Raw genomic sequence first — 27,957 nt, forward strand, 5'->3', positions numbered from 1 at the left:
CAGATTTTTATAGCACGTTTTTCATGTTAAGAGTCCTTGTGCTTCGCTCGTCGAAAATCGTTAGCTTTTAGCTCTTTTTTGCCTATCTTTAAGAAATGTCTTCATCTATTCATCGTCTGTCACGTTGTGACTACCGGCAGCCGGGATTCTCAGTCCATCGTCAGATCTCCAGATCGTGGCGCCACAAACCCAGACTTGGTCCTTGCTCTTACACCATGTTGGATGCCATGAAGATAAGCATTTTCAGGTCTGCGGCCCGAAGAATATCATTGAGGATCTGCACCTCAAGTGCATTTATTGTCTCCATCCCGACCACAATGCAGATGGATGTCCAGTCGTTTTCCTCGAATACACAGAAGGATGGCTATCTGAGGTTGGTGGCGTTTATCGAAGAGGGCAAGGCCTCCGACGTGGCCTCCGGACGTAGTCATGTCTCTTCCAGGACAGCAAGTCCAAAGTGCGTGCTCCCTACAATTCAAAGAGGTTGAGGTGCTTTGAGGATGCTTCCTTGGCGAAGATCCAAAAGGATGTTAATCACACGCTCCATTGCCTTACTCATTGATGGTCGCCGCAGCTGCTGGACCCAGTTCAGAGAGGTTGGTCGCCGGTTAGCTTACTGGCAGATAGGCTGCCTCAGTCTGTGAGAAAGTCGCTGGCGTCAGCAGCCAACCACAGGTTTTTGTCGAATGGCAAGTCATTGAAGGACCAGTCGCCGGCTCAGTCGTAGACGACTTCATCCACCAAGACAGTCAACGAGTACCTCATTGATGACTGTCTACGAAGTCTGCTCTTCCTTTGACGGCTGCAACACCATGAGTTTTTCCACGACTGTCGCCTTTACCACTGCTACTATTACTACACCCAGAGTTTACCTGCTGCCTAGACCACCATCAGCGGTTTCGCTGACTTTGCAGTCAACACCGGCACCTTTTTCCTGCTCTGCTGGCTCCAGGCATCGCCAGTTTCCCTAAGGGCTCTGATTTAGTGAGACATACCTCCAGCTCTGGACTTTCTGCCCAGACCCACCAAGACTGCACCACTCTTCACTTTGGCACCCCTGGGATCCCCTAGAAAGTCTCCAGCAATCTGCACCAGCTCTGAAGAAGATCTTTCAGAGGGGTTTTACTCCGATCAGGAAGTGGGCCAAGAGAAACCCGACACTATTCTGCCTATGCCTCATCAGGGGTCACCAGCCCGCAGACCTTCCCTACCGTTTAGCCCACCAAGGGACTTGGCGCCCGCACCAGGAAACATGTCCTTGAACATTCTGACCACCTTACTCACACTGGTGGCTGAAATTCAGCAACGGCTGCCCTCTGCTACTGACCTTGTTCCGTCAAGCCCTCTGAGGCCGCCTCTGACTCAGCCAACGCCACCTCATAGGGCCCCTGTCACCCCTTGGCCACTGCCAGTGATGCTGTCCCCCTGTGGTAGAGGAAAAAGACCAGACTGACACGGACATCACTGGTACACATACGGATGAGTTTGATGAATACGTTCCCGCTGATGGGTAACTCTTGGATATGAATGCGCCATCCAGGGCCTCTTCCCCGGACGCGATTGGTTCTTTTCACTCTGATATCAAAGGCTGCCAAGCTATTCAACGTGGTATTTGGAGGGTGGGGAAGGTAGGTTTTCCTTTTGGAAAGATGAGCGTCCTCTAAGAAGACCCTCATCTTGTGTTCCCTTGTTGGATGACATATGGGAGAACGGCTTAGCGGTCATGAAGACTCCCAATGCCCCTCCTACTAAGCGTTACCGATTGGGAAACAAGTACTTGGTTCCAGTCTCGGCCCTTAGGTGCCTCAGGTCTCAGCCCTCTCCAGACTTTGTGGTCTTAGCCACCGCTAGAAAGGGGTCTTCAAACCACTCTTCTTCGTCCATGATGCCTCTGGACCAGGAGGGTAAAAAACTAGATGCTGCAGGGAAGCATATCACTGTGGCAGCATCGACAATCAAGGCTGCCAGTGCCCTCACCATCCTGTCAAGGTCAGATAGGGGGTGTGGTGTAAGTTGGGGCTCATCCTCGACTTCCTCCCTGACAAGAAGGCTGAAGCCTTAACCCTGTTCCAGGAGTGGGCAGGTGGCTTCTGACCATGCCATCACAGTTGCTTTACACATCGCCAGTTATGGAATGGTGTGGCACTCCGTCACCAAGGCTGGCTCAAGGCCACCAACTTCATTGCAGATGTGCAAACAAAGTAGTTGACTTGTCTTCCGATGGCAAGAACGTGTTTGGCAAGGCAGTCGACAAAACTCTTAAGACCATAAAGACTGACGCTGAGACGGCACGTTCTCTGGGCGCCCTTCAGCAGAGGAGGCCATCCTTTCATTCCTCTAAGGGCAGAGTCTCCGGGTCTTCAAAGAGTTTAACCACCCCCATCATCAGCCCTCCCGCTCTACCACCCAAGAGGCTTATAGGGGACGCTCCCAGGCCTACAGCAGTGGCTCCCAGCGTCTTCACCCCTCAATCCAGGACGCAGATGCCGAAGCAGGCCTGGACCAGCCCAGGCCCAGCACTCCCACTTCTGCACCCCAGTGGGAGGCAAATTATCAAACGTTGTCAATCAGTGGCAAAATATCTCCTCAGACAAATGGGTGCTCGATGTTCTTTAACAGGGACACATTTTGGAATTCCCAGGCAGATGCCCACATGGCTCCTCTGCTAACAGGGGTTCAAGCCAGCTAGGCAAGAGAGCAATAGAACCAGTGCCTCAGAACTTCTGGGGTTCCGGAGTGTACTCCAGATACTTTCTGGTACAGAAGAAGTTAGGGGGGTGGCGCCTCCTAGACTTGCAGCCCATCAGCAAGTTCCTCAAATCCCAACAGTTTAGGATAGTCACTTTGCAGCACATACTCAACCAACTGGTGGTAAGGATTTTCCTGGCGACCCTCCACCTGGCAGATGCCCATTTCCACATTCCTCAGTCAACGCAAACCCCAGATGTCCCTACAGTTTTACATTCAGGGGCGACCTTACCAGTTGAAGGCCATGCACTTCGACCTAAAATTAACCCAAGAGTATTCACCTTATGCCTGGCACCGGTGGCAGAGCATTTGCACCGCAAAAGAATCCACGTTTACCTTTAACTGAACGATTGGCTCATCCGTTCCTGCTCCCACGTGCTAGCAACCTTTGCTCATCCGTTCCTGCTCCCACGTGCTAGCAACCAGCATACCACAGAGACCATCCAACTTCGCTCAGATTCTCAATTAACTATCCAAAGTCCTGTGTAGTGCCATCGCAGAACTCGCTGTTCATGGGTGCCTGGCTCAACACAGTCTTGTGTCTGCGACTGTTTTCGTGGCAGAGAGGGTGAAGGCCATCCTGGGAAAGGTCCAGCGGCTGTCGACCGCTTCCGTGGTAACAGTCCATTCCATCAAGTCCCTGCTGGGATGATGTCTTCCTGCATCCATCTGGTCCCTTTCTGCAGGCTACGGATGAGACCTCTTCAATTTCTGAATGCCAGGTGGCAACAAGTCAGTGGCATATGGACCGACAAGATCACCCTTAATCGAGCATTCCGTCAAGCCCTGCAATGGGGGTCAGTTCGTCCTCTCACGCACAATCTCTGGTGCTGGGCCATTCTTAAACACATGGTTCTTGTCCTTTTTCACCTGGCTGGCGTCCAAAATACCACCACAGCGACTCAACAGGGAGCTGCGATCCTGCCAGTATGGGAGCTTCAACAAGCACAAGTGTTGCATCTCTTCAGCAAGTGGTGTCTCCCTCAAATCGACCTCTCCTAGTTCCCTTGGGAGGGCCACTTCCTGTACAATGTCCCTCCAATTCGGCTGTTGCTATTGTCAATCTGGAAAAATGAATACCCTTCATTTGGATGATAGACGTATCTTGATGGCCGAAGGCCAACCGTCTTATGCACAGAATTATAGAAATACAGACTGCTATGCTTGACCAACAAGTGGCCATTTTAAACGTAGCAAGAATCGCCATTTTGCTTGTTAACCATTGCTCATTGCTTTCTGTCTAAACTGCTTTGCAGCTTGCAATTCTTGCGAATTCTGCTTACTTTGCTCAACTGTTAACATTGTTGTCTGAATATGAAAGGGCAAGGCCGCGTTGAAACTCCTCATGAGCAGCCCAGAAAGGAATGCCCACGCTCCCTCGTTGTAGCCTTGAGGGAGAGCTGCAGGGCATTTAATCATTTCACAGCTGCCAGCCAGTCTCGTACTGTGGTAGAATATGTTAGAATAAAGCAGCTAAAGGCTTGAATTATGCTCTTCTTACAGCCCCCCTTCACAAAACCCTTTAGAGCGTGTTGGCTCCCAGGACACGAATAGGACCTCATAGATAGCAAAGCTTGGAATGTGACTCTTCCCTCGTGTGCAGATTGCTTCCAAGAACAGAAGCACCGTGTTCTGTTCAACAACTAGATGCCTCCGCACTTTCTAAATTGCACATTGTTACTAGAATAGACATCGAAAGTGTCATAATTGTCATACTCGTCGGAAATGTCCATCATCCCGAGTTCAAAGAAACTCAATAAAAGGGGGGTGTTAAACATGACATAGCTGATTGTATGATATGCATTTTGTATATATGTAACTGATGTACGTAATTCGCTCTCTTGCGTCCCTCGAGGTCTAGAGAATACACGTCGCGGGGCGTGAGACCACAGTTGACCAATTGGGACTATTTTGCTTGCAATAAACCCTAGCATTGGGAATTTGAACCTTGTGTCTGGCGCATCCTTTCGTGTATGGTTATTGCCTTGTTTCCATATCGCGAGGGACCCTCAAGGGCCCCTTTCACTATGTGTGATCAGCTTGGAGGTTGCCACTACAAGATGATCCACATTGCACCAGTGTGAACCAGGCAGATCTGGTACTCGGACCTTCTCCATCTGTCTGCTGTTCCGGCCATCAAACTCCATTTCCCGGCCTCCTCTCCAGAGAAGGAGTGTCAGTACTGCACCACGACCCAGCATCTCTGAGCTCATGATCTGGCTCCTTCAGCCCTAGAATTTGGACCGTATTTGCTGCCTTAGGAATACAATGCGATCCTAGCTAAAGCCAGGGACCCCTCTACATTGTCTTGCTACAAGCACAAGTGGAAGCACTTTACAGTGCCAGCCACGTACGATTTCACTGGTGCACGCTTCTACCGTACCTGCTCTTGCTGCCTCGCCCAAGCCTCTATCAAAGTCCACCAGGCCGCCATGTCCTGTTACACACGGACCCCAGGCAAGCTCTTCCTGTGGTCACACAGGCTTGTTAGGACTTCTTCAAGGGCCTCTTCAGGACATTCCCTCCAGTGAAGGCGCTGGCGTGGGAGCTCAACATGGTACTGTCTAAACTGATGGGACCTCTGTTTGAATCAATGCATCAAGGCCCTTTGAAGTTTTTGTGGAAGACCGTTTCCCTGGTGGCAATCACATTGGCCAGGCGTGTTGGGGAAATAAAGGCCCTCTCCTATAAACCCCCGTATTTGCCCTTTCACGCTGCTAAAGTAGTTCTACAAACTCATCCTTCCTTCATGCCAAAGGTTCCTTCAGACTTTCATCTGAACAAACCCTTGGTTCTGCCAGTTTTCTTCATGAATCTTTCATATCCTGCTGAAAGGGCGTTGCATTCGCTGCACGTTGCGCGTGTGCTGAAGTTCTGTGTTGCATGCACAAAGGACTTTGGAAAAACGGCAGCATTTTGTACCTGTGGAACATGGGACGGCTCTGTCTAAGGCTTCCATCTCCAGGTGGCTCTTCGGCTGTATCATGTATTGTCTGGGCAACAGACCGCTTTCATGCCTGCCGAGAGCCCATTTCCACCAGAGCCATTGCAGCAATGACAGCTTTTTCGCTCTAGTGTTCCCCTGTTTGACATTTGCACGGCTGCTACATGGCGATCTACCCTCGCCGTCACAAGATTCTGCTGTGTCGGCAGGGATTCCAGGGAGGAGTCGCGGGTCGATCGGGCAGGGCTGTGCTTCCTGTTTTCTTGACGTGCGTCTGTTCCAGGGGTAAGTGTATTGCTTCTGTGAGCCTTGCTACATTCTGTGGTTGTGTATATGTACTGCTGTGTAATCGTATTCATGAGCATGTGAATCCATGCAAGACACCATGCTGGAGAAGGAACAAGTTAATTTTCTGTAACTCTTGTTCTCCAGCATGGGTCTTGTATGGATTCACATGCAAACCCTCCCTCCGTCCCCTCTTTGGCTATTCTTGGTTCATACTGCCGCTTTATGTATGCTACCAAATCTGACAATGGCCACCACGGGTGAGCTTAGGAGGAAGAGTGTCATTGGCTGGGGCAGTATGACCCAAAGTGGCACTGATAGGTTATGGGGGAGACCAGCCTTTTTTTAAGCTTAAGCCTGAACTGCCTTATATTAACCAAGGATTACCAGCGTGACGACAGGGAATATTTAGGCGCATGTGAATCCATGCAAGACCCATGCAGGGTCCTTCTTGGTTCTTAAAACCCATCAATTAGGGCACGCACATTATGTGGTGAAGTGATTTACTTGTATGGATAGTCATTTTTGATATTCTTAAATGGGAGCACTGCACTCAGTACTTTTTTCCAAATAGTTTGAGTTCAGCTCCCTGAGCAATATTATTTTTTAAGGCCAGGCCAGGTGTGAAAAATATGTTCATGCTTTTTCATGGGTGTCTCCAAGTTGATGTCTAGACACTTGCTTAATGGCCTACCTTTATCTAAAAATGTGCATCTACTCTTCACATCAGATATCACGGGGTGCAACACTGAGCATCCTGTGGCCCCCAAACCTTGGATCAGACAGCCACTACCAAAGTTGTGTTGCCCAGTGTGTTAGCTGATTATGCAAGTAAAGCCAGGCTAAAGGCATTTGAAGAAGCTCTGAGGTGTGCGCATGCCGTATTATCACCAGTGCTATGAAATAGGAAATGCAAATATTTGTTTTACAGGAGAAACAACTTAATAGTATACATCATTGGAAAATAACACATTGCAAACAGAAATGTGGCACAGATCAAAAGCCTCCTTGAAGAATTCATGATTTTGATATTGCCCTCTTCCCTCCCGATGAAGATTTCATGTAGGATGTAAAGGTTGGCAGAAGATGACAAATATATTAGAAGAACCACCAAAAGATGCCAGCTTCTTCGTATTGACTTTTAAGTGTCTCATAAGGTCACCGGTTTATCTCCTTAGGAAGGAGATTGAGGGCCCTGCGCCAGTGGGAGCCATCCAAACTATGATGTAACCCTTGGAGGTAATACACTGGGTTTTCTGCAGAGCCCCCCCCCCACTCTGCTCTCATGGTAAAAAGTCACAATAGTTGGACAGAACACATATATGGCCCAGTGAAACACATTTTTCACAGACTGGTCGCTCAAGGTTCAATAGGTACTGATAGGGACATTTACTCTGTTTCAAAAGAACCCCAAGAAAATATGCAACAGAATAAGTGTGGTGAGTATTTGAACTCTGATGTGATCTTCCCAGCTGGTTTTTGCTCCTAGCTGCGACTCCATGTATGGAATGAGACTCCATTGACAGCACACATTGGGTTCATGAGCATAAACGTGGAGTGCAGACCACAGCCTCAGGGAACTCCCTGTGGAAACGATCTTAGTCGGTGCTGATGCACCTAAAATAGAAGAACTTGTTTCTGCTGAGCATGAGAATAGATCATTGGTATCAGGCAGCCACCATGACAGCACCGGCTGATCCCAACATGGTGGTCTAGGTTTATAAAGACTTTGGCCGTGGGGTAAGAGATACAGAACAATTGTCATTCGTAAATCAGGCACCACATCAGGAATTGGAAGAAGTGGAGCCACACACAAGGGGAGGAGGTGCAACCATGTAGCAATAGATTCTTAATAAGACCGACTAAAGTTGGAGGAGGAGATTCAGAAAAGCAGAACCTGTCCTGGCCAAGCCAAAATGTCCAATCATAGCCCAGAAGCTGAGAGAAGAATAAATAGGAGAGCAGAACATCTGTTAGCCAAGCCAGAAAGCAGTTTGGCCATAGCATAAGAGAAACCAGTCTACAATAGAAGGCTTGCTGATACACTGGACACAGGTTGGCAGGGGCAGTCCCTTGAATACAGATTTGGAATGGAGCCAGCTTGGGCTCTAGCCCAGAGTCTTGTGGCAGTTGCAAGGTCACCAGCCCAAAACGAAGTGCTGCAAACATTTGGAAGCCCAAGCATATGGGTGAGATGCAGATGTTATGTTGGGAGACTTAGACCATCCGCTTCACTGAATGGCTCCTCCCTAACACCTTGGTCCACACACCCTGCACTCCCATCCTAACGCTAGACTGGGAAATCTATTTGCCTTTTTTCTCCCCTTGTTGCTCATAGAGCCCTTGCTGTCACATTGGCCATCCTCCCCCGTTTTTAGATCCCTGCTCCCTTAAATGTATCCCTGCTCCCTTAAATGTATCCCTAATCGTGCACCTCCCCCTATGCCTTGTAAAGCGGGCTGTTGCTTCCCAAATCTAGGTCTGCGCTCAAAAAAATGCCCTTCAATTAATCAGTTGTGTAAGAGGGTCTAATGGAGGGCTTGTCCCGCTAGGAGGATGAGGCTGTTACCTCCCCCCTGCAGTCCATGACGAAGATCGGGATCAAAGCAAAGCCAAGATCAATACGAAAAAGACCAAGCCTACTAGCAAGGAAAAGACAAAGATGAGGACATCAATAAATGTGTACTTGGACACTTTAAAATCCTTCTGGCTTGTTTGTGAGCTCCATCACCCAAAACTAATTTGCAGCACGGTCCCTCTGGGATTGTGGTGTCTGTCACACCGTTCCGGGAAGGCAGTTGCAGTGCTGGCGGGATTTGGATGGCCCGGCGTGGCAGTGACATCAAGGCCCCCGTCCAGGGACACTGGAGTGATGGTTGGCCCTTCCCCCGGAACATCGAGCAGGCAGCCCAAGATTGGCAGTGTATTGAGGAGAGAAGTGAAGACCTGGGACCTGCCCTCTAACTAGTCGCTGAACGGATAGGGGAAGGCCTCCCTCCCCGTGCTGCGGCCACAGCTTCTGGGGACAACATAGTTGGCCAGTAGGGCGCATCCCACATTGGCGCCCAATTTTAAGGACTCTGGTGGCAGCCCTCCTTACTCTGCATTGGGCTGCTCCCGGAAAGTGGAGGGTGGACGCCGCCCAGCTGCCAGATAATTGGAAGGGCTCTGCGGTGGCAGCGGACTCAGCAGAAGAAAAGCCCAACAAGCAGGGCCGCAAACTCGATGGTCAGGGCAGATGAACATGTCCAGGGGTGAGCTGCCTAGCACAGTTGAGAGACGTACAAATACAGCACCGTTCACCCGTGAGCACAAACTCTGGGTCTTCATTGGTGGAGATTCAGCTTTAGGTACGACAGGTGAGTGTGGGATCCGGTACTACGCTTCCTGAGGGGATTCCCCATCTTAGTGGAATCGATCAAGGGAGCAGGAGGCAGTATACTGTAGCGGGGTGTCAGGCCCCCCTGCCCCATAAAACCCACCAGACATAACCAACGTGGTAGCTCCCCCTTCAAGAATACCAAAGCGGATGCTCTGGGGGTGCTCCCGCCATTGGAGACAATCTATGCCAGGAACCAAAAAGAAGTCTACACTCCCCGGATGTCCCAACTCCCTACCCGCAAAAGACAATTTGCTGCAAGACATCTGGGCTAGAAACACAAGGTCTCATCGCTATAGCCCTTACATGCCAAATTGTGTAGGGGTCTGGGAAAGTGAGACCTCACTGCGAGTGACTCCCCTCTCAGGGACAAAGACTCCCATTCTGGTAAGGGACTGCCTGTCCAGAGTACATAGTCTGCTTACATGGGAATTGGAAACCCTTTTGGTTCTATTTTGGATTCTTCTGGTAGTGACATTGCTTCAATCTCTTTGGCATCAGGTAATGCTAAATCCCACCTGAACTCCAGTCAGAGGAACAACATCCTTTTTGGTTGTGATGACATACATAAAACCACAATGAACTTGGAATCCGAGAGAGAGAATGCTACAAGTAGGCGACCCTCTGACTGGAAGATATCCTGGAGGGGCAGAGGCACGCTAGACCACAGAGCTAGCGGTAGCGTGGAGAGTGTTTGTTTATTGATTTATAATGCGCACCAGACCCAAAGGTAACCGGGCGCAGCAGAGAAGAATGTGCAAAGCTTACAATGTTACAAGAATCTAGAAATTACAATGTTACAACATTTACAGACATACATCAAATTTATAGAAGTACAGAAATGTACAGTATGCGTACTTACATTAGTGCAAATGTAGGCAAGTGATTACAAACAGTATACAAGATGCAAGGTTAGCATATTGTGTTCAGGTTATATACATTAGTTGCTAGACTTCTAATAATACATATATACAATCCCTTTAGGCTAAAGGTACGGTGGTGTCTGAACAGGGTAACTACAAGTTATTAGAGTTGATGTGTTCGATGAAATTCCTTCTGAAGTGTAACAACGGTTGGTCAGCTCTCAGGTTGTGTGGCAAAGCATTCCATAGATTGGCAGCTGTGACAGGGAAACTGATGCCGCCAATTTTGGCGAGTTTAAATCTAGGTACCATCAGACAATTTGAGTTGATACTTCTCGTTGGTATACTAGATATTTTTCTCTTTATTTTATCCAAGTAGCTAGGAGCCGCATTATTGAGAGCTTTGTGGGTCAGCGAGATCCTTTTTAGATGGATTTTGTTAGCAGACGAGAGCCATTTGTACTGGCGTCTGATGGAGGAGATATGTTCCATTTTATTTATGCCAAGTCGGCACTGAGGGCATTATTTTGTAGGGTTTGAAGCCTTTGGGTGATGGATTTGTTGGCACCACTGTAGAGGGCATTGCAGTAGTCTAGTCGTGAGAGTATTAAGGCTCTCGCCAGGATCATACAGCTGTCGTTGGATAAGAAGGGTTTACCGGCTCTTATTAATTTGCAGGTATAGGCTGTAGTTGATGCTAAGGAGTTGACCTGTTTAGTGAATGACCTGGTAGAATCAAGGTAAAAACCAAGCGTTTTTACTTCCCTAAAGACCTTAATGACGTTGCCGTCAATGCTGAATGCTGAGTACTCGAGGCCTAATTTGTTGCTATTGGCCTGTGAGCCCAGAATGATTAACTCTGTCTTGTCGTCATTCAGGCAGAGGCCATGGGATGCCATCCATGCCTGAATGATAAGATACATTCTATTCACCAATTCCCTGTCCTTATTATGATCCCCAGTGAGAGTGAGCAAGACGCCGGAAGGCTGGCATTCTGACCGGCAACGAAGTTGACATAGGTGAACCACACCGAAGCCCTGGGGGCCTTGGGCCAGTTAACTGACACTGATACCAGACCGCAGCAGAGAATTCAGAACTCTGCATGTTAGGCAGAATCCTCTGCAGTACCCTTAGGGAACACTACAGACAATTAAGTCCACAAGTAGTAGTACAATTTAACCTTTGATACAAGCCTGTACTACACAGTTATAGTGGTAGAAGTAGCGGAGTAGCCAGACTTATCTCAAGAGCAAATGAGCAGTAATGGGGATTACAATTATTGTGACTCAAACACTGACTCAAGGTTTCTGGTTAAAAAATATAAGTACATTTATTTTTAAACCATCTGTTCACAAAACACTTCAATTCTATTAAACAAAACCACACTCTAAATATACCACACACAACCAATTCCTTTGGTCCAGGTCAATTCAAGGTAAGTACATTAGGATTTGACAGACCAGTGTTGAGAAACAAAAGACGTTACCGGGGGTTAAGCAGCGCTCACTTTTTGCCAGTAATGACAGTCCGGTTTTACGAAAGAAAAGCGTACCCGCGGGAAGAATTGTAACCGTAGTCAAAACATATTTAGCACATTGAATAAAAACCAAAGAAAAGGGGATAAACATCATAGGCAATACTTTTGTCAAGGCACTTGAATCAAATGACGTTTTTTAAGAGACAGATCAAGTCAATAGGCCTGCGCCAGTGTCAAATGGAGCAGGGCTCTGTTGTCGAGGATCACACTATTCGAACTGATTGAGATTAACGTTGCCAGGAGTATTTGGCTATTGTCAAAGGGAGGCAAAAGTTATAAGAGGGAATGTAGAAAGGACAAACCTTTGGTAAGAAAAAGAGTTCACCGTGATTCCTCAAGGTCGGACGGAGAGAACGACTAAATGGACACAGTACCTTATTCGAATGAAGAAAGCTGGTGCCACGGCAGTTGTTCCTCGTAGTTCCTGCAGACTCGCGGTTCCTGAAGCTTCAGTCGTGGGGACAAGGACGACGTCTGGAGCGATCTGCACTACCCAGGGATGAGGCCAGCAGCAGCAAAGCAACAGTGAATAAAAGGTGCGCTCCTTTAAAACAGGAGAGGGCTCTTCTGATGGCTATCCGGACCACTACAGTTTCGTGCAGCGATTTGGACCCAGGAGAGGATTCTCTGGCTGTAGAAAGGTGAGCTGGTTGATCCCACCAGGCTCAAGGGAAGAAGACTCCGGACTGGATCTTCTCTGTCGTTAAGGGTAGATAGCTCAGGACTGCAGCAGGGCTTTACCGGGACTTGGGAGTTGCAGCAGCCGTCTTCTCCGCTTCTTGTAGTTCCAGTGGCAACTCTGACTTCCAGCCCAAGAGTCCTGCCTTTTATGCCAAAATCCCCCATTCACACAGCCTGGCTGTCAATCACACAGCAGGGAGGTTTTCCAGCCCAGACAAACACCTCAGCCAATCGACACAAAGTGTGACTTGCGTCTCCAAGGAGACCCTGTGCAGGGGGGTTATTAAACCCCTCCCTCACATTCAGCCCACCTTGACACCCAGATGCCAAAGGAGGGCTTCTTTGCAGAAGCCCGCCAAAGGACAGCGAAGAAAGGCAAACCGGGTTTGCCCTGTAAAGTAAAACACAAGAAGGATGTTAACACAAACAAATGGCGACTAAACCCGACCGGAGCCAGAATAAAATATATTTGGTCAAGTGGGTTTATGTTCGAGGCTAACACAATAGCCTAAAACAGTACCACGTTTATATACTATAATCGCGGTAGAAACCACTGCCACCAGCCAAGTCTTAGTGTTAAGGGAGCAAAACAAGGCTCCAAGAGGTACAGACAAAAAGGGATCAGAATTAACCCTTTCCAATACTCCATGTAAGATGGGGTGTACTGGGGCTGTAGGTTAAATGACTACATAAAGTAAATGGCAACTTTACCTGTTTCTGGGGGACAGTAGTTGGAAGTCTTAGAGACAACCCTGTGTCACTGCACTGAAGGTGCTGTGTAACACACACAAAAGGTTGGGCTCATATAGTGGTGTGTCTCCAGGGCCCAAGTTCACACACAAAGTAGAAATGCACATGGCAAAACACTTGTAAGGGTGGGAAAAAGGTTCACACTCTTACCAGGTGGAAAAAATAAATCCCAGAAATCCATCAAAGCTGCTGAGGGACTCGCTAGGTAAGGGAAATTAGCCATAAATTAGAATTCACCCTAACACTGGATAAGAAGTTATTACCTGCTGAGCAGCAGAAGAGAAGCAAATGCTCTCAAAGAGATAACGTTGTTGATGGGGGTGAACTGGATATTCGAAGTTGGGAAAGCCCCAAGGATTACGGGATACATGGTCTGAATGTTTGTTGGTACAAGCTGCGACGCTCGGGGTCATAAAACAACCTCTTTCGCCCCATTGTCTCCAAACCGGGAGATAACGAGACTGGATGCCTGGGGATGCAGGGTGTTTGTGTCAGCGAGCCATGCCCTAAGGGCCCTTAAAGCTTCTTTGAACTTTGAAGTGTCCTCTCCAGTGCAGAAGAGAACTTCCTGCAGAGAAATGGGGCGTTTTAATGTCTTTCATGAAGTATGCCAAGTAGGCAGCATGCCAGACATTGCACTCGGGCCTCAACACAGTAATGACTAGTTCTGACCTCCCCGCCTTTCTGTGTCTACTGGGTATAATGGCCTCCTGCATTCTTATAGTGCTGGGTACTCTGTTACACATGAGGTCGCTCTAGTGCCTACTTCTGTGTCAGTGGTCTCAGTTCCAGGGGGACGTTTTGGACCTTTTGCATGTCTTATACAAAGTATCTCAAAATCTCTTATTGTGGTATCTGTGGAACCACTTAATGAGATGTGCGTTGATGCGATCAGACGCATCCCTCAAGGGCTGAGGTGCTCACCTGTTAGACTGTACGACAAGCGGACTCTTGTCTCTGGCAAAAGTTTGGATCACATCAATTTGCTGGAAGTATAAGCAATCGGACTGGGTCCTTCCTCCCCACTATACAAAGCAAGACTTGCTGGTCTTGATAGACAACACTGTGGCCGTGCACCATCACAACAAACAGGGTGCTGTGGGATCATTACCTCTGTGCCAAGAAGCAATGAGACTCTGGCGAATGATATGTCTCTAGTGGTTACCCATCTTGCCGGGACAGAGAACATCATACCAGAAGCATCGAGCAGACAGACTTCAACCTCGCAAAAAGTGATTGATCTGCCAGGAAGTTCAGAGGTGGTCTTCTCTTTTTGGGGGTCCTCCACCCATGCTTTACCAGCATGAACCTTGATAATTGGCTGCTGAGAGGCTGAGGTATAATGAGTGGGATTTATTGCAATACATCCTGGATATACTCCTTTCTGCATAGAGGCAAGCTTTCAAGTCCATTTATGCCTGCAGGTTTGGAGTAAATTCTCAGCTTGGTGTCAGGCGAGCGGTCTATACTGTTTAATTTGTCCTAACTCCTTTTCTGAACTTTCTGCTCTCTTTGGCCAAGACAGGTTTATAGATTGGCACTGTGAAGGCATGCTTGGCTTCCAATTTGATATTTAAAAAGGTATTTAGCTAGGCTCTTTTTTTTCAGAATCCCCACTGTTAGCTGGATTGTACACCCAGTTTTCCCAGCCAGTTTATTTCTGTAAGGGAATTGTGTTGATTTTCCTTATGCGAGTGCCATTTGTGCCCCTGCATTCATGTTTGTTTATTCATGTGTATTTGTTTATATTGCACCGGAGCCCGCAGACATACAGCAGACAGTACAAACATATTACTAATTAATCAAACGGTAATGTCTTGAACCACGCATCTCCACTGGGAGCTTATTCCAAGCCAACTCTGCATGTATCGCGAAATAGCGTCCATTGCCTCTTACTCGCTTGCGTCTAGGCTGAGTCAATCGCATCGAGTCCTTAGACCGGGTGACTTCGGTATGATTGTCCAATACCAAGGGTTATTTTAAGTATCCAGGTGCTTGTCTATATAGGCATTTATACACGCTGGTATTCAGCTTAAAACATTTTCTGGACTCTACTGTGAGCCAATGCAGCTCTCTCCTATATGTAGACATTGGATCCCGTCTTGTGGTGCCTTTGATGATCCGGACTGCATCATTCTGAAGTATCAGTTTTTTTATGCAGCCCTTACTAGCTCCAGCTGGGAACGCACTGCAATAGTCTAGCCTCAGCATTATAACAACTCATTAAGGTTGCTTTTCATTTAGGTGATTTGACTGGTGAGTAAGCTCCAGGTGTTGTCTGTTTCTTGATGTTTTCCACAGAAGGAGACTTAGAGAGTGAGACCATCTTTTCTTCCTAGGGTTGGTTTTGTCCAAAGATCCGTCTTGTAAGAAGGTGGAATGATTTCAATGACTCGTCATGGTGCAGGCTCTCAGCTACTACATCTCTGTTCTGGACATAGGTTATCAAGCTATGTGGGCTTCTCACCACATATTTGCCAAACATTATTGGTTGAATGCCCTATCAGGGCACATACACTTCATTTGGCTGAGCAGTGCTCCACAGTTTTCTGGTGTAGGTGGTGTCTTCTGCTTCTCCTTGATCCTCCAGAATTAAATACTGCTGTGGGAGGACGGAATCCATTAGAACCAAAATGTCCTTCCTATCTGTAATTTTCTTTCTAGTTCCTCCCAGAAATTCCTCATCGCCCTCGCAACCTGCCCCTTTTTGTGTATAGCTCATACACCTCATATGTTTTGCTGCTTCTCAACGGCTGAGTGCTATGGTAAACGGTGTAACTGAGATCATGGTGCACGGTGGCGTTCTTGTATACAGGCCCGGATGTCACTTCTGATGGTACAGCACTTAGTTGTGCTGCGCTGCACGCCCTGGTGGTAAAAAACATTCCAAAGTGAGCTGGCATTGGAATTAGACTATCAAAGTTGCGAAATCTGTTGGTGGAACATTAATCAGCAAGAACATTATCAAGCAGTAAGTAATTTGTTCCTTACTCCTATGTCCCGTCCCCTATCCTCCATTCTATATGGGTGTCCCTCACTAGGGACGGGAAATGGAACGTTTTTCACCAGAAAGAATCTTCTTCCCCTTTAAATTTAGAGGCGTGCGGGAGCACGGCCCTGGGAAGCATGCGCTCCCCTGAATCCACCCACCGGCACCACCCCTCAGTCCTCTTTTCCGTGTCGACGGGAGCGGACTGCTTTCACCAGCACTCCTGGGTTTGGCTTTGGCCTTGTAATTCCACGCGCTCTTCCCCGACTTTTGGTCTTTAATCATGTACTTTATCCTCTGGTGCCACACTCTTCCCTGGCGCATGCCGACATCATTGAGCTTCAGCAGTTTTCCAGCCTCCGAGGGGCTCTTCCCGACGTCGGACCCACATTCTCTTTGCCTCTGTTGCCTTGGCCCCAATCATAGCTGGAAGGGCTGTACCGCGTGTGATGCGCTTAGACTGCGCACTCTGCAGAACAGGTTAGTTCAGTGGAGAGAGCTCTTCGAACGATCCCCTCCAGAGGACTTGAAGAACTTCGTCAAGCCCCAGGTAGGGCCACTGTTTTCATCCGCGCCACACAAGAGCGATTCCTTCCCAAGGAAATGTCGCAGCGGGAGTGACCGTTCAGGTTCTAACAACAACACAGGTACCAAGGCTGCTTCAGTTACCGTACGCCAGGCCAAGGGGTCGCTAGATCCTGCCGGTGATGTCGCTGACAGACCGTAAGGTTCTTTATCCAGGTGTCCACCAGAGGGGCTACACCCTACTACCAAACATATGTCTGAGGTTGTGCCTGTATGCAGCACTACCAGCGACGCAGCTGAGGGCACGACACCTACCAGGCCCCATCCTGAGGTGCAGGGTAGGCCTCAAGCTCCACCGCCAACAGTCCAGGAGGAGGCCAATCCCAGCGCGGCAAGCACCTCGACGCTGACATGTGGCATGCAGCCTGACAAGATGGCTGCTGCACCAGACAAAATGGCTGCTCATCTGACGCCACCCCACTTCGGAGAGCAGGTAGGGGGACAAGTTTCCAGGTGGGACTTGTCTTCACCAGGTACGTGGCCTACAGCATATCCTTCAGCGCTGCAGGGCAGATGCACCCCGCATGCATCAAGGCAGAGTATGCCCAGGCCTCAGCAACCTCAAGGCCCTGATCCTACTCCCGTGCCACCTAGCCCCCCACCGGCCTGTGAGGACAGGTTTTTTTAAATGTTTCTCGCTCTTATGAGGTCCCCTCAGAATGGAACCATCCTTCGGGATGTGATCAGGGACATGCTGCCTCCAGTCTTGCCGCTAGCGCCCACGGTCATTCCTCCTATGGCTCCAGCTCCTCAGGCCCTACGCAGTCCCAGCTGCCCACACTGGTCCCCACGGTTCTGGCCCCCCTACCTCCTGCAGCACAGGCAGTGCCGCACCAGCCTCCACAACAGCCTCCGGCTCTGGTCTGCACACCTCAGCCTTCGGCTCCCAGTACTCCTCCACCTGCTCCGGTCCAGCAGGACACCCTGGTGGACACCGATGAGGAGGACCATCACACTCCGTCTTCGACCAAAGCATTCCATGAACGACTCGCAGGTCTAGCCGAATACTTGGGTCTTCCACAGCCTGAGGTTGAACAACCAGAGGCGGGGTTCCTGGCAGAGGTCCTCACTCTGTCCTGCGGCTATAACAGGGATTCCGATGCAGATGGACGTTGTGCCCTTGGCCAAAAAGGAATGGCTTAAACCCCATTCGGCGCAGCCTACCAATCGGTGCCTCGACGCCAAGTACAGGCAATTGGCAGGGGATCCAGTCTTGCTGTCGGCACACCCTCGTTATAAATTCCCTATCATACCCTAAACCACACTCCTCTGTGATTGCTGTGGCCTCACTCTACTCCAAGCCGCAGTCATCCTCGGCTAGCTCGTCTTCTGCGCTCCTAGGCAAGGAGGAGATGATCTGGAGGCATATGGAAAGGACCATTCCAACGCCTTGCTGCACCTTCATCAGTCCAATGCGGACACTATGCTCGCTGCTGTAAATCAAAGGCTTTGGTGGGAAATAGCCGACTTCCTTCCGGAACTTTTGGTGCAGTCGGGGGTGCTTCAAGGCAGAGCTGGCAGAAGCGAAAATTGTGGCGCAGGACATGATGGAGTCCACAGTGGCTCTTAAAACACCTCAGGTCGTGCCATCTGCATCGCTACGGACATGAGAAGAACTGCCTGGCTACGGGCTGCCAAGTTCAACCTGGACGTCCAAGAGCCTATATTGGACCTTCATTTCGAGGGTGGCGACCTTTTTCATTCCACCACCGATGAGGAACTTACTTGATAAGAGGAAAAACTGTTCCCAGACTGCAAAATCATTATACTCATGAAGTCCACGCCCAAGACCCACAGCCAGGTGAACCAGCGTACTGACAAGGGGCAGGCCTTCGACATGTTCCGGGGCTCCCAAGAACGATGGTCAAGACAGCCGGACTGGTCTCAAAGTCGGCACCACCGCAAACAGCACAAGGTGGGGAATAAGGGCTTCTTTCAGCCCCCCTCCTCAGCCTCAGGGGGCGAGAAGACATGACGTGCTCCTCCGGTCCACATGTCTCCAGTGGGGGGCAGGCCTGCCCTTCACACGCAATATTGGCGTGCGATGTTCGCAGCCCCTGGATGATCCTCTCAGTAGTGTCCATGGGCTACCGCCTACCTATCCCTTCCTCCCCTCTCTCCACCGCTCCCACAGATTGGGACACCAACTCTGTTGTCGAAAATTCAATCGCTCGTAGAGAGGCAGAGGAAGAAGTCCCAGCCTCCCAGAGGGGTATGGGCTTCTATTCACAGATTATTGCCATACACAAGAAAAACCAGTCTGGTCTGAGAGCTGTGTTGGACCTTTCCACCTTGAACCTTTCCCTCCCTCTTCAAAAGTTCAAGATGGTTACCCCAGCGCTTATTGCAGAGAACAGGGTGCGGGGTAGACTGGATGTTCTCACTGGATCTAAAAGATGCGTACCTACCCACCCCGATTTGGTAGCTTCATCTGTCCTTTGAGGTTCAGGATCATGGGCTTTCATTTCCAGTACAAGGTTCTACCCTTTGGCCTCAATTCAGCCCCCAGGGTTTTTACCAGACTTATGAATGCGGGGGCAGCCCTTCACAGAGCCCAGGGTCACCATGTCTACCCATACCTAGACAACTGGTTCATCAGGGCAAGATCTCCGGAGGCAGTCCAACACACAGCCTCCGCCCTCATGAATAAACCACACAAATTGGGATTTTCCATCAATCTCAAGAAGTCTCACCTGGAGCCTACTCGGAATCTTACGTTCCGAGGCCTCATCCATAATACAAGCTCTGAGAGAGTTTTCCCCTTGGTGGACAAGATGATAGCCATCATGAGGGCCACAGGGCATTTTCTCAGCAGACCTGTGACCTCAGCATGGTGGTACCAACACCTCTTGGATATCATGGTAGCATGTCTACTGACAGTGCCTTACACAAGGATCAAAATGAGACTTCGCAGCCTCCTGGAGTCAGAGGGGTTCCCAGGTGGAACTTGTCAGCATCCCTCCCCTATCTCATACAGGACCTAGATTCACTAAGTCTGGTAAGAAGTTGCTTAAAAGGGATATCTTGGCCTCCAACTCAAGTCTTCCAGTTGCTGATCCCTGTTGCTGATACCTATTCCAGCGCCTCTTCTGTACAGAGCCTCACCGACATCCTCTTTGCCGTTCCTTTGCCAGATCTATGGACCTCTCATATGATCTTTATGCTCTGTCCCATCTCCTCCTCTCCCATTAATGGTGGCACCCGCTGGGAAGGCCTCATGGATTCCTTTGACTCCTCCAGAGTCATCCTTAATGTCTACCTAAACGGCACTGTCATGGTCCAAAGCCCTCAGGCCAATCTCCTCCTCTTCGATAAGCGGTTTTCTCGCCTCATCAACTTCCTTTCATCGCCTGCTGTCCCCTCCTCTCCTCACTTGGCTACCTCGCCCTCGGTTCCCTCTGCAGGGCGTACCTCTGGTTTGTACCCCTCCCGAGAAGGTCTTTAAGGCTGGCAACCTTCTTCATCTTAGTTCGGAAACCACGGGTATGTATGAATGAGCACAAATCATGTATTCGTAACAAGAACAGCAATTTGGCAGTAGCGAGACATTTTAATGAGAAAAAGCACAACATATCACAACTTAAATTACAGGCTTTGGAAGTCATTGAAACCTCTGAAATGCATATGGACATCAAGAAAAGACGACAACAAAGAGAATCCTATTCTATCGATTGACTGGACACATTGTCACCCCGTGGAATGAATGAGGAGTTTGTTTTGAATTGTTTTTTTATGAATGTATTAACTTGAATCTAGTGATCAAACAGTTGATGAACACGAAGGTTGAGAGGTAAAGGGAGCATGAGTTAACCTGAATGTACAATAATATGCATCTAAATAGCTGAAACAGATGTTTGTGTGACCAAAATGAGTCCTATTTAAACATCATACACACATACATAACATTCTTAGTTGATGACTACATCAACAACATTTGAATCACTCTCAAGGTGAATAATCTTCACCCAATCACGTACATGGATTGCCATTTTAATTTTCATTTTTCCAGTTCCAAGTTATTGTACATTGGTACATTTTCTGCATACAATTAAATGACACAAATCCAAATGAGGGATTAATATTTATTTAGATCTACCCACATTTAGATGCGATGCAGTATCTAGAATATTGAGTGTATGGTTCAGCTAAAACAGAAAGTATAAGTAATGCACATCGTCCTGCAGACAGTGAGCACCCAGCATTAATAATGTCGCACAAGCACGGCAGAGCTTGCATCCAATAGAGGCTGCCCCTTCCAGGATGGCAGTCGCAACTAGTTGCGAGCGGCCATCTTGATACATAGGGTTTCCATGGTAACGGACAAACACTAAAATACAACACGATTGCTGCAGCGTCTTTGTACGCGGCGGAAGACATTACAGATACAGCGATCGAGTGGGATTGGTAAGAACACAGTAGTTAGTGGCCACAGTAATATAATCCTGAAATTAAGTGTCTACGGACATTAACACTATCGTTCACTTGCAGAAGGATTTATGAGAACGATGTATACCGCACGACTCTGAACAGGGCAACCCCCCTGCATACAGGTCAGCAATGCAGACACGGTGAATGGACACACAGGCTCATATGAATTACAAAATGTGCCCAAGGATATAAATGCAACACAAACTCTAATTGAAAAGCACTGCATGACAAGATCACATTTAACAATAGGTGAACTATGAAAATGGGATGAAAATGATAGTACATGGAGTGTAATTGCTCATAGTAAGTTGAAAAGCACAATTAAGGACTCTTGAGATAAATAGATTGAGATATTGGAAAGTGATGCACAAAGCTTACCATGGAGTAGTGACTACCTTGATACATGTATGTTCAGACAACTGATTTTTCTTTGTGTTCTTCATGTTTTCTTTATGTTGTCGCTTATGTGATATCGTGTCTCCCAAATGTGGTTACCCTGTTTCTATAATGTTACATGATGTTGCGCAAATTGTAAATATGGTATACGTTGCACAGTATAAAATTAAGATATGACTGGGCTCTGACGAAGGATGTAGTCCGAAATGCTTTGGCCATACAGTCATTGTTTGCTGTAAATGTTGCTACAGTCAAATTGGTAATGAATAACCAATAATCTAAAAAATCTAAGGAATAAAAATACGTTTGTTGGAAATCATTCATAGTTTTTTAACAGCATTTTTTTAAATAAAGCCTAGAAAGAACTAACCTCTAGTGGGCAATATGGGTGTGCGGCCCACACCGAAGGCTATTGAGCCTAGGTCTTTCTTTTTCAGTCATATTTATGTGCCCAGCATGGTGGCACCCTGCACCCTACTAATCACAACTAAGCTTGAGATTAAGCTAAACAGCTTGATAAAACAATAATTCAAAACAAGCTGTGCCCTCTCTCCAACCAATGGTTTTTCAACCTTCTTCATCTTGCCACTCAACTCTCGCTCTGCTGTCAAACACTCTTCTGACATCTGCCACGTTTTGGAAGAACTTGACCTTGATGTCCTCGGTCTCCCGAGACATGGTTCATGGCCAGTTCTGTCGCAAGCTTTGACACACTCCTCCCTGACGGTTTCAAGATCCTCTCCGTGCACAGATCCACCCGGCCAGTAGGTGGTGTAGCCCTGATCATTCCTGAGTGGATTCCTGCCGCTATCATCCCCACTCAGACTTACTCCTCTTTCGAATGCCTTGTCTGCAGGCTCTCTCTCTCCTAGCCACTCTTACTGCTGCTACTCTCTACCGGCCCCCTGGGCAAATCTCCTCATTTCTCTGAGTGGGCAGAACTCTCCTCCTCCCTCCTGGCCTCTACCACTCAACTCCTCCTCCTTGGTGACCTCAACATCCATCTTGAATCTCCCTGTTCCTCTTCCTACTCTTTCGCATACCTCTGCGATTCCCTATCCCTTTCTATTCTCCCCTCTGGCCCGACTCACTCTGCAGGTCATACACTTGATGTCTTGTTCTCCTCGGGCCTCCCCTTCTCTGCCTCCCTGACCACTCCTCTCTCCTGGAGTTATCACTGCCTCCTCTCCTCACATCTGTCCCTCTCTTCCCCTCAAGCCAAGCCTACCCACCTACCTTCTCGGACATCCGGCCCATGAAGCGTGTCAGTTGAGGCTTTCGCTGCCACCTTCTCTCCCCCTCCTCCACCTCTGGCTGAATCACACCATAACGCAGCCCTGTCCCTGCTCTACTCTTCTATTTATGATACTCTTGATGCTCTTGCCCCTGTCCTCAGCATCCTTTTGAAGTCCAAAGCCAAGTGCAATTCCTGGTATGACTCAGACCTAGCTACACTGGAACATAAGTGTAGGGCGGCTGAGAGGAAATGGAGGGCTTCTTGTTCATCCTCTGACAAACTGGCCTGTCGACTGCTCCAAAGGCAATACTGACTTTCTGTCCACACCAAGAAGAGAGTCCACATTCAAGCCTGTGTCTCTGCAGCATCCAACAACTCGGCCAAACTCTTTGAAATCTGCATGGAGCTGGCCAACGCTGCTGCAGTCTCTACCCCTCCTGTTGCCTACCACTTTATCTAAAAAACCCAGGACATCCTGTCCACCCTCTCCTCACCCATCCCCTCTGTCTGCGCTCACTGAACCACCCTCAGCCGCCCCCCTCATCCCTTTCGCATCCTTTCCTCTTTTCTCCCCGATGATGTTGCTAGTCAAGTGCGATCTATGAAAACCTTGTCAAAACAGGTTCATCCCTGTTCCTCTAAAACCATCAAGGACCACATTGATACCCTTGCTCCGGCTCTAGTCCCCAACCAAATAAAACAATTCCTGGGATCTCTAATCCGGACGAAAGACGGCCTCGTCTTCCCCTCCAAAGAGAGGGTTCAGAACATGCTTTTTCAGATATGTGAAATGGGTTTTTTTTCTGGGTGCAGCTAATTAAGCTAGCGAACTCAAATATTAATCCTTTCGGTCTGGTGTTGCGTTGGTGTGCAGGTTTAGGGAAGGACCAATCCCCTCCTTCCCTTGGTCTGAATACAGAAAGATTGGTACACACTTGGACGGCGCCACCCTCTTGAATGGAAGAAACTTGCTCACACTTGATTTGCTATTGTCAAAACTATTTTTTATTTTCACTTGTTAATTAACTCCATTGCCCGTTTTGTTTAACACGTGTTTCAGCCTCTCAAGGGCCTTTTTCAAAACAGTGACTAAAGGTCTGGGCAAAAATCCTTTTTGGTAATCACTTCAAAATAAATTAGTATTCCAATGATTTGGTTTAACCATGCATTCGAAAAACAAGAAAGGAGAAGGGGGGGTTTTATTGCATTCACCATTCATCATCGTAATATGTAAGCAATTCAAAAGTTATATATTTTACAATACCCGTGTAATCAAATAAGTATACATATTTACACATATATTGATAACCAACACAACAATAACAATAAGGGAGAGCATGCATTTGTGGAAAAAGAAAAGGAAAAAAAAGAGAAAATAGAAAAAAACATTTGAGTATAATTGCTTGTCCTGAGCGGTCTACCCCTAAATTTTCACTTTACCCCTGCATTCAACCCATTCCGTTTGGTAATGTCTATAAATCATGCACTATATAGGACTATGCGCACTTTGTTTCTTGAGTTGAAGCACACTAAGTATTGTGGTTGTGTATCACCGTGCTCTTACACCTAAGAAATTCGTTATCTTTTTCATTTTTCCTATTCATTTAAAAATACATTATTCAATGACGTGCCACTGCGTCCAGTGTATTTACTTTAGACACCTTTAATTGTGAATAAGTGGTTTCTGCCTACCAAAATTCATGTTCACGTAATCATGAGTTAATCCCTGTAAAAAAGATATAATACATATCACTTTGCACCCGTTGGCTTCGTATTTTAGCCTTCCATTGTCATAACTCCAAATATTTATTTATAGTTGACTATGTACTCCCGTTGCTTTCATAAATGTCCACATACTTTAAATTAGTTTTACTGATGCTGAATTTCATCCTGTCTCTTTTTTCGACCAGCCCGTGCGTAAGTGCAAGCAATCACTTATAGCTTGATATCTCTGAGTAATGTGTGTTGCAGGCGGACAGAAAAATCCGCCCGCCGCGCTTACCTTTGTTTTCTTAGTGTTTCAGTCCCTCGCGTCGGCTCCAGTCTGCTGGAAGTGCTGGCCGCGCACACAGTATTGTTTTAATATGTTACCACAATAACCTAGTGGTCCCTCATCGCTGTCTCCATCTATCGGTATGGCGGCGGCCATTTTGAAGAGGTGATACGGTCCTATCTATCTATCTATCCACATGCTTCACTTAACTAATGTTATACTTGGGTATGTTACTTTGATCAGTTGCTAGTTACTTCATTTTTACATTAAAGATAATTTGCATGCATTTATACCATTGTATTTGAGCTATATATGGTAATTTGCGGTTTTGGCATATAAAGTCACCGGACGTTGTGCACTTTAACGTGTTAACAAACAAAACGGGCAATGGAGTTAATTAACAAGTGAAAATAAAAAATTGTTTTGACAGTAGCAAATCAAGTGTGAGCAAGTTTCATCCATTCAAGAGGGTGGCGCAGTCCAAGTGTGTACCAATCTTTCTATGCATTTTCAGATCCCTCAATATGTAGCCAGTCGGGAGGTGACGGTGCGTAAAGCCATGAGTTTGCTAGGAATTATGGCTTCGTGCATATACTTGGTTCCCCACATGCAGCTGCGCATGCAAGAGTGGCTTAACAGCCAGTGGTGTCAGGCTAGCGGACAATGGGAAGATCTGGTAGTTGTCTCACCAGCCCTCGTTCTCTATCTGCAGTGGTGGTCAAGAGAAAACCTCTTGAAGGGGAAGATCTTCACCACCCCTGCAGTAGAAGCCACTCTCATGACAGACGCATCTCTCACGGGGTGAGGGGGGGGGGGCTCACCTGCTTCAGCAGACAGCACATGGGGTGCTGTCCCCTCAAGTAGCGTCCAACCATATACATTTACTGGAGCTATTAGCCGTGTTCAAGGCATTAAAGGCCTTTCAGATGCAACTACAAGGGAAGACAGTGCTGATTCTAACAGACAGCACTACAGCCATGTATTACCTGAACAAACAGGGGGGCACTCGCTGTCCAGGGCTATCCAAGCTGTCCCAAAACATTTGGATATGGGCTCTCAAACACAAGATGTTTCTGTTGTCCCAACATGTTCCAGGGGAACTCAGTCTTCTGGCAGATGTGGTCAGCAGAAATGTTCCTCTGCCCGAAGAATACGAATGGCGTCTGCACGAAGACATTGTGTCCGCCTTCGTAGAATAGGGCTTCCAAGAGATCCACCTGTTCGCAACTCAGCAGAACGCCCAGTGCCAAGACTACGCCTCCAGGTACCCCCAGAACTGCTCCAAGGGGAATGGTCTCTGGATAATATGGTCAGGGAAATTTGTCTACACTTTTCCCCTGACTCCCCTTCTCAACAAGATAGTGCACAAGATGCACCAGGAACCAGTTAATACTGGTGGGCCCCCATGTGGGCCCGCCAACCCTGGTTCGCTCATCTGATGGAAATGTCCTCCTCCCCACCAGTAAAACTACCCTGCCCATACAACATGTTGTCTTAGGACAGGGGGGACACCCTACACCCATGCCCACAAACTGTGAATTTAGCAGCCTGGCTCCTGAGGTCATAGAGTTTGGACGCCTACAGCTCCCTCAAAGGTGCATGGACATACTCAGGGAAGCTAGAAAACCTAACACACGTTATTGCTATGCCAGCAAATGGAAATGTTTTGTCATCTGGTGTAATTCCAAGGGCGTCAATACCATCGATTGCTCACCCACGCACATTGTGCTATACCTTACCCATCTGTTAAACACTGGGTTGGTCTTCAATTCCCTAAAGGTTCATCAAACTGCACTCTCAGCTTACACCACATCACAACAAAATGTGTTGTGGTGGAAGATACCGGTGATTGAGGCCTTTGTGGAAGGGGTTAAGAGGATTTATCCTCCCAATTCTCACCCAGCTCCTGGGTGGGACCTAAATGTGGTTTTGACCAGGCTCATGGGAGCTCCCTTTGAGCCAATGCATGTTACAGTCGACGGGGATAAGATAGTTCTGCGCACTAAGCCCAGATTTGCGCCTAAATTCATCTCAGAAGTTCCATGTGAACAAGTCGATTGAACTACCTACCTTTTTCCAGAATCCTACTAGCATGGCCGAAAGAAGCCTACACACACTAGATGTGCGCAGGGCAGTCATGTTCTACCTGGAAAGAACTAAACCACTGAGGAGAACAAACCAATTTTTCGTTTCAGTGGCAGCTGGTAGAGAAGGGGATCAGCTATCTCAAGGTGGATTGTCAAATGCATCACACTGTTTACCTCTTGCTAAGAGAGAACTGCCTTTCAAGCCTAGAGCACATTCTACTCGAGGCACTGTGGCATCCATAGCATTCATTGCAAATGTTCCCCTTGAGTCCATTTGTAAAGCGGCAACCTGGAGTTCTGTACACACCTTTGCAAAACATTATTGCCTAGACACTCATTCTAGGTCTGATTCTCAGGTGGGACAAGCAGTACTAAGACATATTTTCTCTACTGTTCATTCCCACAACCCACCTCCAACTCTGGGTACTGCTCGCTAGTCTATGTATAGCATGCGATTCTAAGCAGATTAACAAGCATCAGAAGACGTGCATTACTTACCGTAATAGCATTTCTGATGATTGTATCTGCTTAGATTCACACGCGCCCTCCCTACCTCCCTGCTCGGGTTGGAAGGTACATAGACTCTTTCTACTTCTCTCTTCTTCGTGTACTAACTCACAATTCCCTCATGGCAGAAAAAATGCAATCGGAGGGACCTCTGCGCGTGAGGGATTTTGGGTACACTACACGTCACGATAGGTGTAGTGTTACAGACACGCCTATGCCGACGTCCCCTTTCGGTCCCCGAAAGACCAGATGCAATACTCCGCGGTTACCACTGGATGTCGGACCATATGCACAGCATGTGAATCTAAGCAGATACAGTCATCAGAAATGCTATTACGGTAAGAAATGCACGTCACCACTGATAAGCCTCTGACATGGCTGACCTCTTTGCTCTCTCATCGACCCTCCCAGGTCCAACTTGGTTCCTTCCTATCATCTATCTCCCACTCTACCTGTGGTGTTCCCCAGGGGTCTAACCTCTTGCCCTGGCTTTTCAACCATTACCTAGCAACTCTCGCCCACTGCATTGCCATTTTCTGCTCAAATTT

The 27,957-nt window shown here is 47.9% G+C and overlaps 1 protein-coding gene across 5 annotated transcripts in view; it reads left to right on the plus strand.

Annotated features, from left to right (window-relative positions):
- ERBIN (erbb2 interacting protein) overlaps positions 1-27,957 on the plus strand; it is a 2,559,118-nt gene that overhangs the window by 2,479,250 nt on the left and 51,911 nt on the right. The gene's annotated exons all lie outside the window — the stretch shown is intronic.

Source organism: Ambystoma mexicanum, chromosome 6p (genome assembly GCF_040938575.1).
Source record: "Ambystoma mexicanum isolate Mex_15411 chromosome 6p, UKY_AmexF1_1, whole genome shotgun sequence".
In the NCBI taxonomy this organism is placed as follows: domain Eukaryota; kingdom Metazoa; phylum Chordata; class Amphibia; order Caudata; family Ambystomatidae; genus Ambystoma; species Ambystoma mexicanum.